Source organism: Notamacropus eugenii, chromosome 2 (genome assembly GCF_028372415.1).
Source record: "Notamacropus eugenii isolate mMacEug1 chromosome 2, mMacEug1.pri_v2, whole genome shotgun sequence".
In the NCBI taxonomy this organism is placed as follows: Eukaryota; Metazoa; Chordata; class Mammalia; order Diprotodontia; family Macropodidae; genus Notamacropus; species Notamacropus eugenii.
The window spans coordinates 269987256-270001000 of record NC_092873.1 but is presented as its reverse complement, the minus strand read 5'-3'; the positions used below and the strand labels follow the sequence as shown (position 1 = coordinate 270001000).

Sequence of the window (13745 nt, the reverse complement as noted above, 5' to 3'; positions counted from 1 at the left end):
TATGTCAGACCTTAACTTCGGACGATTGTCAACCAAGGTTTACATCAATCATGTCAGTTTTTATTGGAAGATATGTTTCTAACTTGCTCCTTTCTTCTCCCATTTCATACTTTTCTTTAAGAACTGTTCCCTTTCCTGTTACCATGACAGAGAGGGGTCTATTTTTTAAAGCTGATGACTGGAGAAGAGTCTACAGCGGAAGCTGAATTGGGTGCTTTCAGCCAAATACTCTTTGATCCAGTGACAATGAATTCCTTGCTGTTTCACAAACCACACACTCTATCTCTAAGCTCTGGGCATTTTCTTTCTCTGTCCCCCATGCCTGGATCGCTCTTCCTCCTCCTCTTTACCTCCTGGCTTCCCTGTTCTCTTTTAAGTCCCAAATAAAATTTCATCTTCTTCAGGAAAACTTTTCTAACCACTCTTAACTTGAATTTCTTCCCTCTCAATTATTTCTCACTTATCCTGTGTATAGCTTGCTTGTCCACCTTTGCTTGTTGTCTCCCCGATCTGGTAGAGAGCTCCTCAAGGTCAGGGATCTCACTTTGCCTCTATGTATCTTCAGGGTTTAGCACAGTGCCTGGAACAAGTCGATGCTTAATAAACACTGACTGACTGGCTAAAGGAACAGTTTCCATACCTTTCTTATCAAAATTCCATGAGTCTCTTTCCTTCCTGGTTCCAACTAACTGTGTTTATTTGCTTTCTGCTTTTGTCTTCTGAGGAATAATTTGATCACATCATTGCAAGCCCCAAAGTTTCCCTTACCCTGTGATGGAGGAAACAGTTTTGAAATGGCTTAAACCAAAGACCCTTACTGGAGGTGGGGTCACAGCTAAACATTTTTTTAAAAAAAGAATGGACAATTTAAATCCAAGCAACCTGGATATACTGAAACTTGTCAGAATTCCATGAGTGGTTCCAAAAAAGACTATCTTTCAGAAACAAAAAACCATGCTTTGGTCATGGTTTATTTTACTTTTTGGTTTCACAGGCTGCCATTGAACATAAAAGTCAAGGATTTACTGAATCCTGTTGATTTCCAGCCTTGCTTAATCCTAACTAAACAACAGTTCAACAAAATAGTCTTTTCCTTCTACTTAGTGTTTATTTAGGAATATAAAACATTTTCAATTAAAGATTTCATTTTTTCTGTACATCTCAACACGTGTGACTCAAACAATATAGTTTCTGAAATGGTCTTTGATTCAGATGTTGAAATGGACTTTTCAGTTTCAGTTTTGCTATCACTTCTGGAACCATAAAAAAATTTCTTTTTCAAAGCTTCTGCAATTAAGGTTGCAGATTCAGCAGAGTCCACTGGTTTGGGTCTTAAGTCTTCCTCTGATCTTTCCACAGACCAAAGTTTTGCATTATTCATGTCTTTTAGGATTTCTAGCCTATGTGGCACTTCAGGTTTCTTTGGGCTACTTTCTACCAATATCTTTCCAGAGCTACCGTTCCTCTCTCTTCTCTCTCTAATCAGATCAATAACAGATACACCCTGGTGTATTCCGGATGAAGGAAGAGGAGGTAGTACTGGAGCAGCACATAATGCTGGGATAATTGTTAGTGTGATGAGACTTAAGCCACCTGAAGTAAGACTCTGCTGTACCTACAGTCACCATTTTGGCAATCTGTCCTTGGAGAGTAACCAGTTCATGTTCAAGTGCACTAACCTTCTGCAAGGCTTTATCATTGGCTAAAGCTGTCACTTTGGGTTCTGCATCCTCCTGGGAGACGTTTGGCAAAGAAACTTGTCTGTTTAGGGGTTTCTAAGGAAATAAATTTCATCTGGAGGTTCTTAACCTTGTGGGAACCTCTTCTTCCTCTTAGTTGACTCATCCCACAGTGAGTCAAAGTTCACTGAATCCTCTTGGTGTTGATGAGGGCTCTACTCTTTCAAATGACTGATAACTTCACAAATCATCCTAATTAGGCATTTAATCCAGTCAAGCATCTAGATGGCAAAGTCTTCACAAATTGTTATTTCTCACATTTCAAGCACACACATCAGTGCATGGTCCATAATCAAACAGACCCATCACAGCCGCCAGCTCCTCCTTCACCAACTTCAGGATAACATTTTTAAAGACAATTCTTGAATGCACTTATCAGGTACTACTCTGCATCATTACATTTCAACCAATCAATCAATCAATATTTATTAAGTACCTACTATATGCCAGGCACTGTGCTAACTGCTGGGGATACAAAAAGAAGCAAAAGACAGCCCCTGACCTCAAAGTATTTACAATTTAATGCAGGAAACAACATGTAAACAAATACATATAAAGTGTATATATATATATATATACGTATGGTGTGGTTGTTGTCCTTCGTTTGTGAAGAGGACCAAAGTGACATCACCATGATAAAGTCAAGTTTCAGTGTGTCTGACTGTGGCTGATCAGACTAATATGAGCTCAGAACGCTCTACCACAGGTTGGGCACAGACAGTCCATGTGAATATTTGGGGTGGATATCCCAATTTGCACATCCTACATTTCCTTTGTGCTGTCTCAATTCTGCTTTGCTCATAAGAGCACAGCACCCTTTCTGATGTGGACATGCCATGCTAAGCAGTCCTGTACCAGTGTCTCCCATGTTGCACAGTCAAATCCAAAATTTTTCTCTTGATCACCTGCCCCATGCAAGTTCTCCATAAAATAGTCTTTTTGGCAAGCAGACATTTTTGCATTCAAACAACGTGGCCAGCCCATCAGAGTTGCACTCTCTGAAGCATAGTTTGAATGCTTGGCAGTTCAGCATGAGCAAGGACTGAAGTGTCTGGTACCTTATCCTGCCAGGTGATCCTCAGAATCTTCCTGAAACAGTTCAAATGGAGGTAATTTAGTTTTCTGGAATGGCACTGGTAGACTGTTCATGTTTCACAGGCATACAACAATGAGGTCAGCACTACGGTTCTGTAGACCTTCAGTTTAGTAGTTAGTCTAATACCTCTTATCTCCCAAATATTTCTTCGTAGCCTCCCAAACTCTGGCAATGTGTGCGCCAACCTCATTGTCAATGTGTACATCCCTGGAAAGTATACTACCAAGGTAAATGAACTTATCCACAGCATTTAAAATTTCCCTATTTGTTATAACCATTGGTTCCATGTATGGATGGTGTGGTGGTGGTTGATGGAGCACCTGTGTTTTCTTGGTGTTAATTATTAGGCCAAAATTAGCACAGGCAGCAGAGAATTGATCCATACTTTGTTGTATCTCAGCTTCAGAGGCTACATTGAGTGAACAATCATCTGCAAACAGAAAATCATGCACCAGCACTCCCTCCACTTTGATCTTGGCTTGTAGTCTTTTCAAGTTGAAGAAATTACCATCAGTATGGTAGCTGGCCTTGATGCTACTATGTTCAGCCTCATTGAAAGCATTTGACAACATGACTGAAAACATCATGCTAAAAAGCGTGGGTGCAAGCACACAGCCGTGTTTCACTCAGTTGATGACTGGGAAGGCATGAGACCATTGTCCACTATCCAGAATCCTGGGCAAACATGCCATCATGAATCTGACATACAATACTGATGAATTTCTCTGGACAACTGTATTTCGACATAATATTTCATAAGCCCTCACCACTAACAGTGCCTCGGTCAGATCTATTAATGTTGTGTACAGACCTCTCTTCTGCTCCTGGCATTTCTCCTGGAGTTGTCAGGCGGCAAACATCATATTAACTGTTCCTTGGCCCTTTCTGAAGCCACATTGACCCTCAGGTAGATAACCATCTTCTAGGTGAAGGATCAGCCTATTAAGGAGGACTCTGGCAAGAATCTTGCCAGCAATGTCTAAGAGATAGGCCCCTCTGTGATTGTCACAGGACAATTTATTCCCTTTACCTTTGTAGAGGTGAACAGTGGAGGCATCCTTGAACTTCTAGGGGATAACTTTCTCTTGCAGGAAACTTGGAAAATTTCAGTCAGCTCTTGTATGAACAATGGTCCTCCTACTTGGTAAATCTCAGCTGAAATAGAATCAGCAACAGGTGCTTTACCACATGAAAGGACCCTAACGGCCCTCAAAACCTCTTCTTCAGTTGTAAGTTTAGTTGAGGAGAGATTGACTTGAACCTGAGGTAAACGTCAATGGCCTCAGCATTGATTGATGATGGTCTGTTGAGAATTCTGTGGAAGATTCTCACTATCACTAATCAATGCGGCTCCATCAGCACTGAGTAGTTGTGATGTACCATAGGTTTTTGGTCCATAAATAGCTTTCAGGAAATCATAAAAGTGCTTTGGATTGTTACTATCAGCATAAAACTGAATTTCATCTGCCTTCTTACTGAGCCAGGAATTCTGCATCTCTCTAAACTTTGCTTGTACTTAACTTTTGATGGAATTAATATAGATACATATGTATATATATTATATATATATATACAGACAGACAGACATAATAAAGGAAAGGTAATAAACAGAAAAGTCACTGAAATTAAGAGAGTTTGGGGAAGGCTTCCTGTAGAGGATGAGATTTTAGTTGGAACTACACAAAGGAAGCCAGAGGGACAGTTGGGAGTGGATAGAGCATGGGACCTGGAGTCAGGAAGATCTGAGTTCAAATCCCTCTTCAGGCACTTAGCTATGTGACCCTGGGCAAGTCACTTAACTCCTATTTGTCTCAGTTCCTCATCTGTAAAATGGGGAAACCCTAGAGAAGGAAATGGCAAACCACTCCAGTATCTTTACCAAGAAAACAAGATGGACAAAGTCTATGGGGTTGTGTAGAGTTGGACATGCCTGAATGACTGAACAGCAACACAAGAAGTCAGAGAGGTCAATAGTCAGAGAAGAGGAGGAAGAGTGTTCCAGGCTTGGGGCAGTGGGGGTGGAGCAACTAAAGAAAATGCCCTGATCTGTATTTGTTTCTTATAGCTCCACTAGATCATAAGCTCCTGAGGTTAGGACCTATTAAACTGAAGTAAATTATGTTTTACATAAAATTTTATCTCCCCTAGCACTTAGGATAGTTTTAGGGCAAAACAGTTATTTAATAATTGTTTATTATTTGAATAAACTGAAAACGGCCAAAACCCTCCACACATAGAAATCCAGTTCAGCAAACTGATTAGGAATCAATGAAATCATAACTGATGAGGGACAGCCTGGGCTTTGTACCAAGTTAATTTAGAAGATGATAAAATTACCATCCTAGATGCTTCTAGCTCTCCCTCAACCTACCCAGCATATCTACCTAGTGTTTTTCTTCTCATACTTTTCTCTTCTATCACCTCCTCAACTGGTTTCTGGTTATTATCCAAGACCATGCCCTGGAGGAACTTCCACTCTGGGGCCCCAGCCTCTTGATGAATGATTGCCTCTCCCAGAAAAACTATTTCAGGAAAGACCCAACCATACTTCACTTGCTTCTCTGCTCACTACTTCCACCTTCCCCTTGCCAATCTATTTAATACTGAGTATGAGTATCCTTAACTTCCTCCCTCCCCTCGCCAACTCCCTCTCTAGTCATCAACTCCACCATCATTTCTGGATGGGGTATATCAACCTGTAAAGGAGCTAAATGGCATAGTGTGAGGGGCCTAGAGTCAGGAAGTCTCATCTTCCCGAGTTCAAATCTGGCCTCAGATACTTTCTAGTTGTGTGACGCTGGGCATATCATTTAACTGTTTGCCTCAGATTTTTTCATCTGTAAAACGAGCTGGAGAAGAAAATAGCAAACCTCTCCAATATCCTGGCCAAGAAAACCCCAAATGGGGTAGTGAAGAGTCAGACATGATTGAACAACAACAAAAACAGCCAAGCATTTGCATGTTTTCTGCTTTTATTAATTGATTTACTTTAGTCAAAAACCATTGATGGGTACAGTTGAAAAAATCCTGGATTTGGAGTTAGAGGATTTGGTTTAAAATCCATACTCTGCTACTTTCTACCTGTGTGACCTTCAACAATTCTTTTCATGTGTTTCAGTGGTCTGATTTGTAAAATGAGAAGGTTGGACTAGATAACTAAGATCTCTTCTGGCTCTAGAACCTTTGGTCCTATTTTGTGCTAGATGATAGATGGTAGATGCCAGTCCTTGTTACTGTTTAGTTAGTTATGATCCTTCATTCTCAAAGAGGACCAAAATGACATCATTATGCTAGAGTCAAGTTACAGTGTGTCTGGCTGGGGTTGATCAGACCAATACACACTCAGGGTGCTCTATCACAGGTCAGGCACAAATGTCCATGTGAGCATTTGGGGTAAATTCTCTAAATTTGTGCATCTCATGTTTCTTTTGAGTTACTTCAATCTGTGCTTTGCTGACAGAGCACAGCACCTTCTCTGACATGGGCACATAATACTGAGCAGTCCTGTGCCAGTGTCTCCCATGTCACACAATTAATTCCAAAGTTCTTCAGAAAAACCTTGAGAGTGTTCTTGTATCATTTCTTCTGACCACCACGTGAACACTTGCCCTATGCGAGTTCTCCATAAAATAGGCTTTTTGGCAAGCAGGTATTCTGCATTTGAACAACGTGGCCAGCCCATCAGAGATGCACTCTGTGAAGCAGAATTTGAATGCTTGGCAGTTTAGTTTGAGTAAGGACTTCATAGTATGGTACCTTATCCTGCCAGGTGATCCTCAGAATCTTCCTAAGACAGTTCACATGGAAGTGATTCAGTTTCCTGGCATGGCCCTGGTAGACTGTCCAGGTTGTACAAGGACAAGATCCATTTTAAGCCTTTTGTAATCAGTTGGAGCTACTGTACTGTTTTGGTATGGTAGGAGTAGAGCAGAGAATCTTCAGAGTTTGAAGACCTGAGCTCAAATATTAGCTGTGTGACTCTGGGAAGGCACAACCTGTCTGGGCCTTGGCTTCTTCATCTGCCAAGTGAGGGGGTGGGATGACATAAACTCTAAAGATTCTTTTAGCTGTAAACTCTATGAACCTAAGGTTTCCATAGTCTTGTTGACTACTAAGTCAAAGCCAAATAGTACAAGCTTTTTAATGAAAGGGTACATTTGGAGGAGGTCAAATTTGCTGAAATGGAGTCAACTCAATAAGACCACTTCTAAGCCTGCCCTATTGCTCTAGATCCTGTCTCCACCCAACTGGTAGACCCAGTTGGGCAGGATCTCCCCAGGAATCCTAATAAGGAAGTTATGGCAGGTCTGGGCCCTCCACCCATGGAGACTTTCAATAAGACAGTGACTCACTACCGCCCAAGCCCTCTGGTTAGCTGCCTATTCTATAGTGTCTCACCCTGGCAGAAAAGTGGGGTTGCTGTCTTATTCCTGGGCTGAGAGCCCTACCCTGGGGCTATGTGCATTGGAAGAGTTTGAGCCACTTTTTACCTGTAGAACACTCTTTCCCACAAGTTCATCAGAAAGGATCTCTTAGGATCATAGACCCTGAGCTGGAAAGGACTCTAGACATCAATTCCAACCACATCATGTTACTAATAAGGAAACTGAAGGCCAGGGAAGGCCTCATAACCTTGGGAACCACTGAGACTCAATTAACTGAAACCTGAGACAAACAATAAGAGACAACATTTTGGATGGCATTTTAAAACTTGATAAACACTTCACATATCACTGCTTTCAAAGCAGCTTCTGAGAAAGGTCCCACGGCTGTCATGTTCCCCCATTTTGCAATGGAGGAAACTGAGGCTTAGAAAACTCAAATGACTTGTCCAAGGTCACTCATCTATTTAAATGTAGGAAACGTAATTCAAAATTAAATCAGGTCTAAGTCCAAGATTCTTCCCACTACATCCCTGCCTTTTCTACATTTCTAAAAGCAATAACAACAATCTTCTTACTCCTCTCATCATGTAACTCCATTTTTTAGTCTTTTATTTCATAAAACTGAACAACAATATGGAAAAAGGAATTATATATACATATGTAGGCACACATACCCACATATATATCTATGTGCGTATATATATGCACCTATATACACACATATACATATACACATGCATATATATGCATATATATATACATATATACACAAATACATTGTATATGTATATGTGCATATGCATATATGTGTGTGTATGTATGTGTGTATGTATATGTGTGCCTGTATATGTATATATGTGTATACGTACACACACACACATACACACACACACACACACATATATATATAAAGAGCTAGGTGATGTGGTGGCTCAGTGGATAGAGCAGCAGGCTTGGAGTCAGGAGGATCTGAGTTCAAATCCAGCTTCAGACATTTACTGTTTGTGTGACCCTGAGCAAGTCATTTAGTCCTGTTGACCTCAGTTTCCTCATCTGTAAAATAAGCTGGAGAAGAAAATGGCAAATCACTCTAGTATCTTTGGGAAGAAAACTCCCACATGGGAACACAACACAACTGAAATGTTTGAATGATATTCAGATGATTGAACAACAACCATATTTAAAAAATACACACACTTATATGAATAACATTTATTGTTTATATAATAGTGTTTATACCCCATTATCATTAGCTTAGCTTCCCACATCTTTTTTTCTATCCCCAGCATAAAATCATATCCTATATTATCTTTTATTACTAAACCTAACTGCAACTTGTCAGTTGAACAACACAACTTTTGCTTTTCCCTTTCCTTTCCTTTTTCCTTTCCTTTCCTTTCCTTTTTCCTTTCCTTTCCTTTCCTTTCCTTTCCTTTCCTTTCCTTTCCTTTCCTTTCCTTTCCTTTCCTTTCCTTTCCTTTCCTTTCCTTTCCTTTCCTTTCCTTTCCTTTCCTTTCCTTTCCTTTCCTTTTTTCCTTTCCTCTGTTTTGGCCAGAAACCCAGAGAGTTTTTCCCTCTAAAGTTGATTTTTTTTTCTAGGTAAGGAGCCCATTCTCTGCCTCCTTTCTTACCTACCCTTAACCACTGAATGGTATTGCCTAAGTCAAACTAAGACCTGTTTAAATACATTAGCTTAAAAACACCAAGGTCTTCCATTGCATCCTAGGCCATCTCCAGTCATCCTGATATATATCTTGCCACTGGACCCAGATGGCTCTGGAGGACAAAGTAAGGTTGGTGACTTTGCACAGCCCTCCCTCACTTAAATCTAATTCACTTGCATGCCATGGCATCACCTCCCTTCATTTTGAGAATGAAGGAAGACTTTCTTATCACCATTCTTCCAGTGGTAGCAGACCTGTATAATTTGTAGGTTCTCCTGTGAGAACCTCATCTCTGTGGGTAGAGGAGGGAGGAAATCAGGGGTCCCAGAAATGGAGTGTAGGATCATAGCATCATGGGGTAGCAGTCCAGAGGAAGCTGCCTGAAACAAGTGCCCCTTCCCATGTGTGTGCCCAGGGCAAGGTCCTGTTTGCCTTACGCTTGTATCCCTATGTGTGGGGCTGGTGGTACCACATAAAGTCTAGTCTGCCTTTGCCAGAGTTGTTTTTGTTCCCTCTTCAGTTTGCTCAAGTAGACTGATTGAGGCACAAAGAAATCCTGAAATGGTTGCTCAGAAAGTCTGAGACCAAGATTAATGTCTTCCAGTAAGGCACAATAGCCTCCAAGGGGACCCTGAAGTATGTTTAAGATTCTTCTTGCTATGAGCACAGGGATCCCCATGCTGGTCCCTGTGTGTTCCTCCAGGATGGGCCTTGGCAGAATCAAATGTGGATAGTCCAAGTATGCAAAATCATTGCAGCTTCTCAAAAACCCTGTTCTCTAGTTCTTGTCAAATACAATATCCCAGCTGATAGCGAGGATTAGGACTTGAAAGAAAATATGAAAACATAAGGCTTTGAGCCATTAAGAATTTTTTAAAAATGAATTTATTTGTTTTCAGTTTTCAACAATCATTTCCACAAGTTTTAAATTTTCTCCCCCTCCCTCCCCAAGATGGCTTGCAGTCTTATATGGGTTCTACACATACATTCTTATTAAACACATTTTCACATTAGTCATGCTGCATAGAAGAATTAAAACAAATGGGAGAAACCTTGAGAAAAAACAAACCAAACCAAAACATAGCACAAGAGAAAATAGTCTGCTTCATTCTGTGTTCTCATTCCATAGTTCTTTCTCTGGATGTGGATGGCATTTTCCATCAAGAGTCCTTTGGGAATGTTTTAAGTCCTTGCTTTTCTGTGAAGGACTAAGTCTATCAAAAACAGTCCTAGCCCACTCTGGTTGTTACTGTGTATAATGTTCTCCTCGTTCTGCTCACTTCACTTGGCATCAGTTCATAGAAGTCTTTCCAGGTTTTTTTTTGAAGTCTGCTTGTTTGTCATTTCTTATAGCACAATAGTATTCCATTAATAATTTTGACAAAAAAGAAAAAATACAAGCCCAATATAGAACTAGCAAGGGAAAACATACAAGAACCATATGAGCTTTTTAATTTTTTTAAAAATTATTTTAAAAGAGATTTAGGAGGTAGAGAGAATGTTAAATCATCAGACTTTGGGTCACATCCAGGAGATAAGCCTTTCTGCTAAGTAATGTTCTTTGCTGCCGTGTTTAGGGAATGAAATGGGTACTGATACAGGATATATGACTTAGAGCTTGCCCCAGATAGTGCCATCTATATAGACCATCAGAATAACGAGCTAGAAGAGGAAGTAGGTTGCCAGGTTTTTACAAAGCAAAGTATGTGGTGAGGTGGTAATGGCATAGTGAATGACAAGGTCATGGAAGGTACCTTAGATGTCTTCTAGTCTACTCTAGACAAGTCAAAAAGCCTTTATTAAGCACTTACTATATATCAAGCGTGATGCTAAGTGCTGGGAGTTCAAACACAAACAGAAAGAAAGACAGTCCCTGTTTTCATGGAGCTTATATTCTAATGGAGGAAGAAACATATAAAAGGTAGACTGAAAAAGAGGCTGAGGGAACATGGTAGAGAACATCTAGAGTGTAAGGAGTGGCACCCAGAGAATAAAGATATTTGTTGTTGTTCGGTCATTTTAGTCGTGTCCAACTCTTCATGACCCCATTTGGGATTTTCTTAGCCGAGATACCTGTTGTTTCCTTCACCAACTCATTTTACAGATAAGGAAACTGAGGCAAACAGAGTAAGTGACTTGCCCAGGGTCACATAGCTACTAAGTGTCTGAGGTCAGATTTTTAACCAATGAAGATGAGTCTTCTTGCCTCCAGGCCCCTATCCACTGCACCACCATGGCTGGTCTTAAAATGATGGCTCTGGAAGATCCAGCCAATCAGAGGAAGGGGCCACAGGTAGGGGGTATAATTCCAGTATCAGAAGTCTAGGCACAGAACAAAATTCCTGGGTAAGGAGGCTGCTGTGGGCATGGTAGACATTCATAGAGTCAAGAGCAGAGCCCAGAAAGGAATATATTCAGCAATTTTCATTTATAGATAAGAAAACAGACACTCAGGGATGCTTAGTGATCTGACCACAGTCACATAGATGATATATCTCAGAAGTGGGATCTGAACCATGGTCCCAGGAATGTCAAGTCAGCACTCTTTCCACTTAACAAATACTGGCTCTAGAACATTGGCCAAGGCACTTATTAGCTCAGGTCCCCCTACAGTTTTCTAAGACTCCTCACAGTGGGGTTAGGGATACCCTAGTTCAGAAAAAAGGGTGTTGGCTCTTGAGTCAGAGGATCTGGGTTCAAATCCTAGCTCTGCCATTGTGTGACCATGGGTAAGTTGTTTAACACCTCTGGGATTCAGTTTCCTTCTCTGTAAAATGAGGGGGTTGGACTAAATGGACTGAGGTCCCTTCCAATTCAAAATCTGTGATAAGATTTATGAAAGATTTGCCTATTTACATCAAGGGAAGGAATTTCTACATCAGAAGTTCCCAACACAGTGAAATCATAGGTCTGTATCAGAAGGAAAAAATAAAATACCTGGAAAAAAGTCATTATTGCTTTGACTGTCTGTGGGAGTGATAAGGGCTGGAAGGGGGGAAGGGGGTGAGACCCCCACAAAGCCCAGAGTACCAGGGCCAGGTCGCCTAGAGGGAATTCGTGGACTCAAGCATTGTTGAGGACATGGTGAAGATTGATTACACTTTTCAGTGGGCAAGAGTTCTTAGGGAACCTGCAACTGTAGAGGGATATGGGGAAAGTTTATATAGGAATTTTTTATAAGAAACATGTGCCAAATATGCTAACTAGGTGTTTTGGGATAGGATTAGGGAGTGATTGAAGAGTGGTCAATTCTTAAAGGAACATGAACTTTTGGTATCTACTGTGCAGGTATTTTACCCAGAGTTCATTGGGAAATAGCCCAAGGTGGAGGGGCTACCTGGAGGTATGGTTTTAGGCCTGAAATGTCACTAAGTCAACTAAGATCAGGGCTGGCTCAGAAATACCAGGTTGCTCTCATCGATCTTGTTAGAGAAGATAAATGTAAGAGAGTATACATATGTCTAAGTCTAGGATACGTATGATTGGTCAGTGAGTGGTAAATGTGGTTATGACTCAGTGCAGTGTCAGTTCAGTCAGTACACAGTTGATTCAGACTAATAAGTACTATAGGTGCAGCTGGCTGCTATAGCAGGAAGGGAGATAACAGTTGTTGCTGGGGCAGGCTGTGTCCTTGGGCTGGGAAGAAATTGCCTGAGATAGTATTTTGAGGCTAGGGAGAAATGTGATTTTTATGAGAAATGTGATTTTAGAATTGGGGCCCAAGCACATGTACCCAAGCATTCCATCAGGGGAATAGCTTTATTCCTGGGTAGCTAGGTGGTGCAATGGGTATAGTGGCAGTCCTGGAGTCAGGAAGACTGAGTTCAGTCAATAAACATTTATTAAGCACCTACTGTGTACAAAGTGCTGGGGATACAAAGACAGTACCTACTCACAGTCTCATGTGGGAACAACATACAAACAGCTACGTATAAGCAAGCTGTGTACAGGATACATGAGAAATAATCAACAGAGGGAAGGCATGAGGATTAAGGCAGACTGAGAAAGAAAGAAAGAAAGAAAGAAAGAAAGAAAGAAAGAAAGAAAGAAAGAAAGAAAGAAAGAAAGAAAGAAAGAAAGAAAGAAAGAAAGAAAGAAAAAGAAAAAGGAAGGAAGGAAGGAAGAAGGAAAGAAAGAAAGAGAGAGAGGAAGAAAGAAAGGAAGGAAGGAAGGAAGAAAGGAAGGAAAAGAAAGAAAGAAAGAAAGAGAAAGGAAGGAAGGAAGAAGATAAGAAAGAAAGGAAGAAAGGAAAGAAAGAAAGAAGGAAAGGAGGAAGGAGGGAAGGAAAGAAGGGAGGGGGTGAAGGAAGAGAAAGAAAGAGAAAAGGAGGAGAAAAAATGCTGGATATACAAAGAGAAAATGAAATTGTCCATATTCTACAGGAAGTGGCATTCTGTTGAGGAGAATAAAACATAGAAGAAGTACACAATAATGTAATGGGGTTTGGTGCATATTCGGATCATCCAAGATGGAGACATATATGGAAGAGATGCTTTGTGGCCCCAGAAATGTGCTTGGTGCATTGGTCCATTAGATTTGACCTTTTCATTGCAGGGAGTAGAGTCCACGATGAGATCTAGAGCCATGGGCTCTTGGAACCTAGAATTCCAGGCTGGATATCAAAGCCTAGGCTCTAAGATTCCTATGCTCTGACACTACCTAAGGTGACTCAGTCAGAGGAAGTCCTCAGGTCCTCCCCATCCTTACCACATGATGTCACCTCCCAGGAGTGAATTCTTCCCTCATTCCTGAATGCCTGGGGAAAAGAGGGGCAACCGTGCTTTGTCAGACAGATTTGAAGATGTAAAAGTTTGAGTCCTCACTGTCAATAGGACAAAGCTACTTTGACCATACAGTAGGC

The 13745-nt window shown here is 40.9% G+C and overlaps 1 pseudogene; it reads right to left on the bottom strand.

The window, feature by feature from the left end:
• Positions 1-1111: 1111 nt before the first annotated feature.
• On the bottom strand, positions 1112-3407 carry LOC140522967 (mitochondrial fission regulator 1 pseudogene; annotated as a pseudogene).
• Between the last annotated feature and the right edge of the window lie 10338 nt (positions 3408-13745).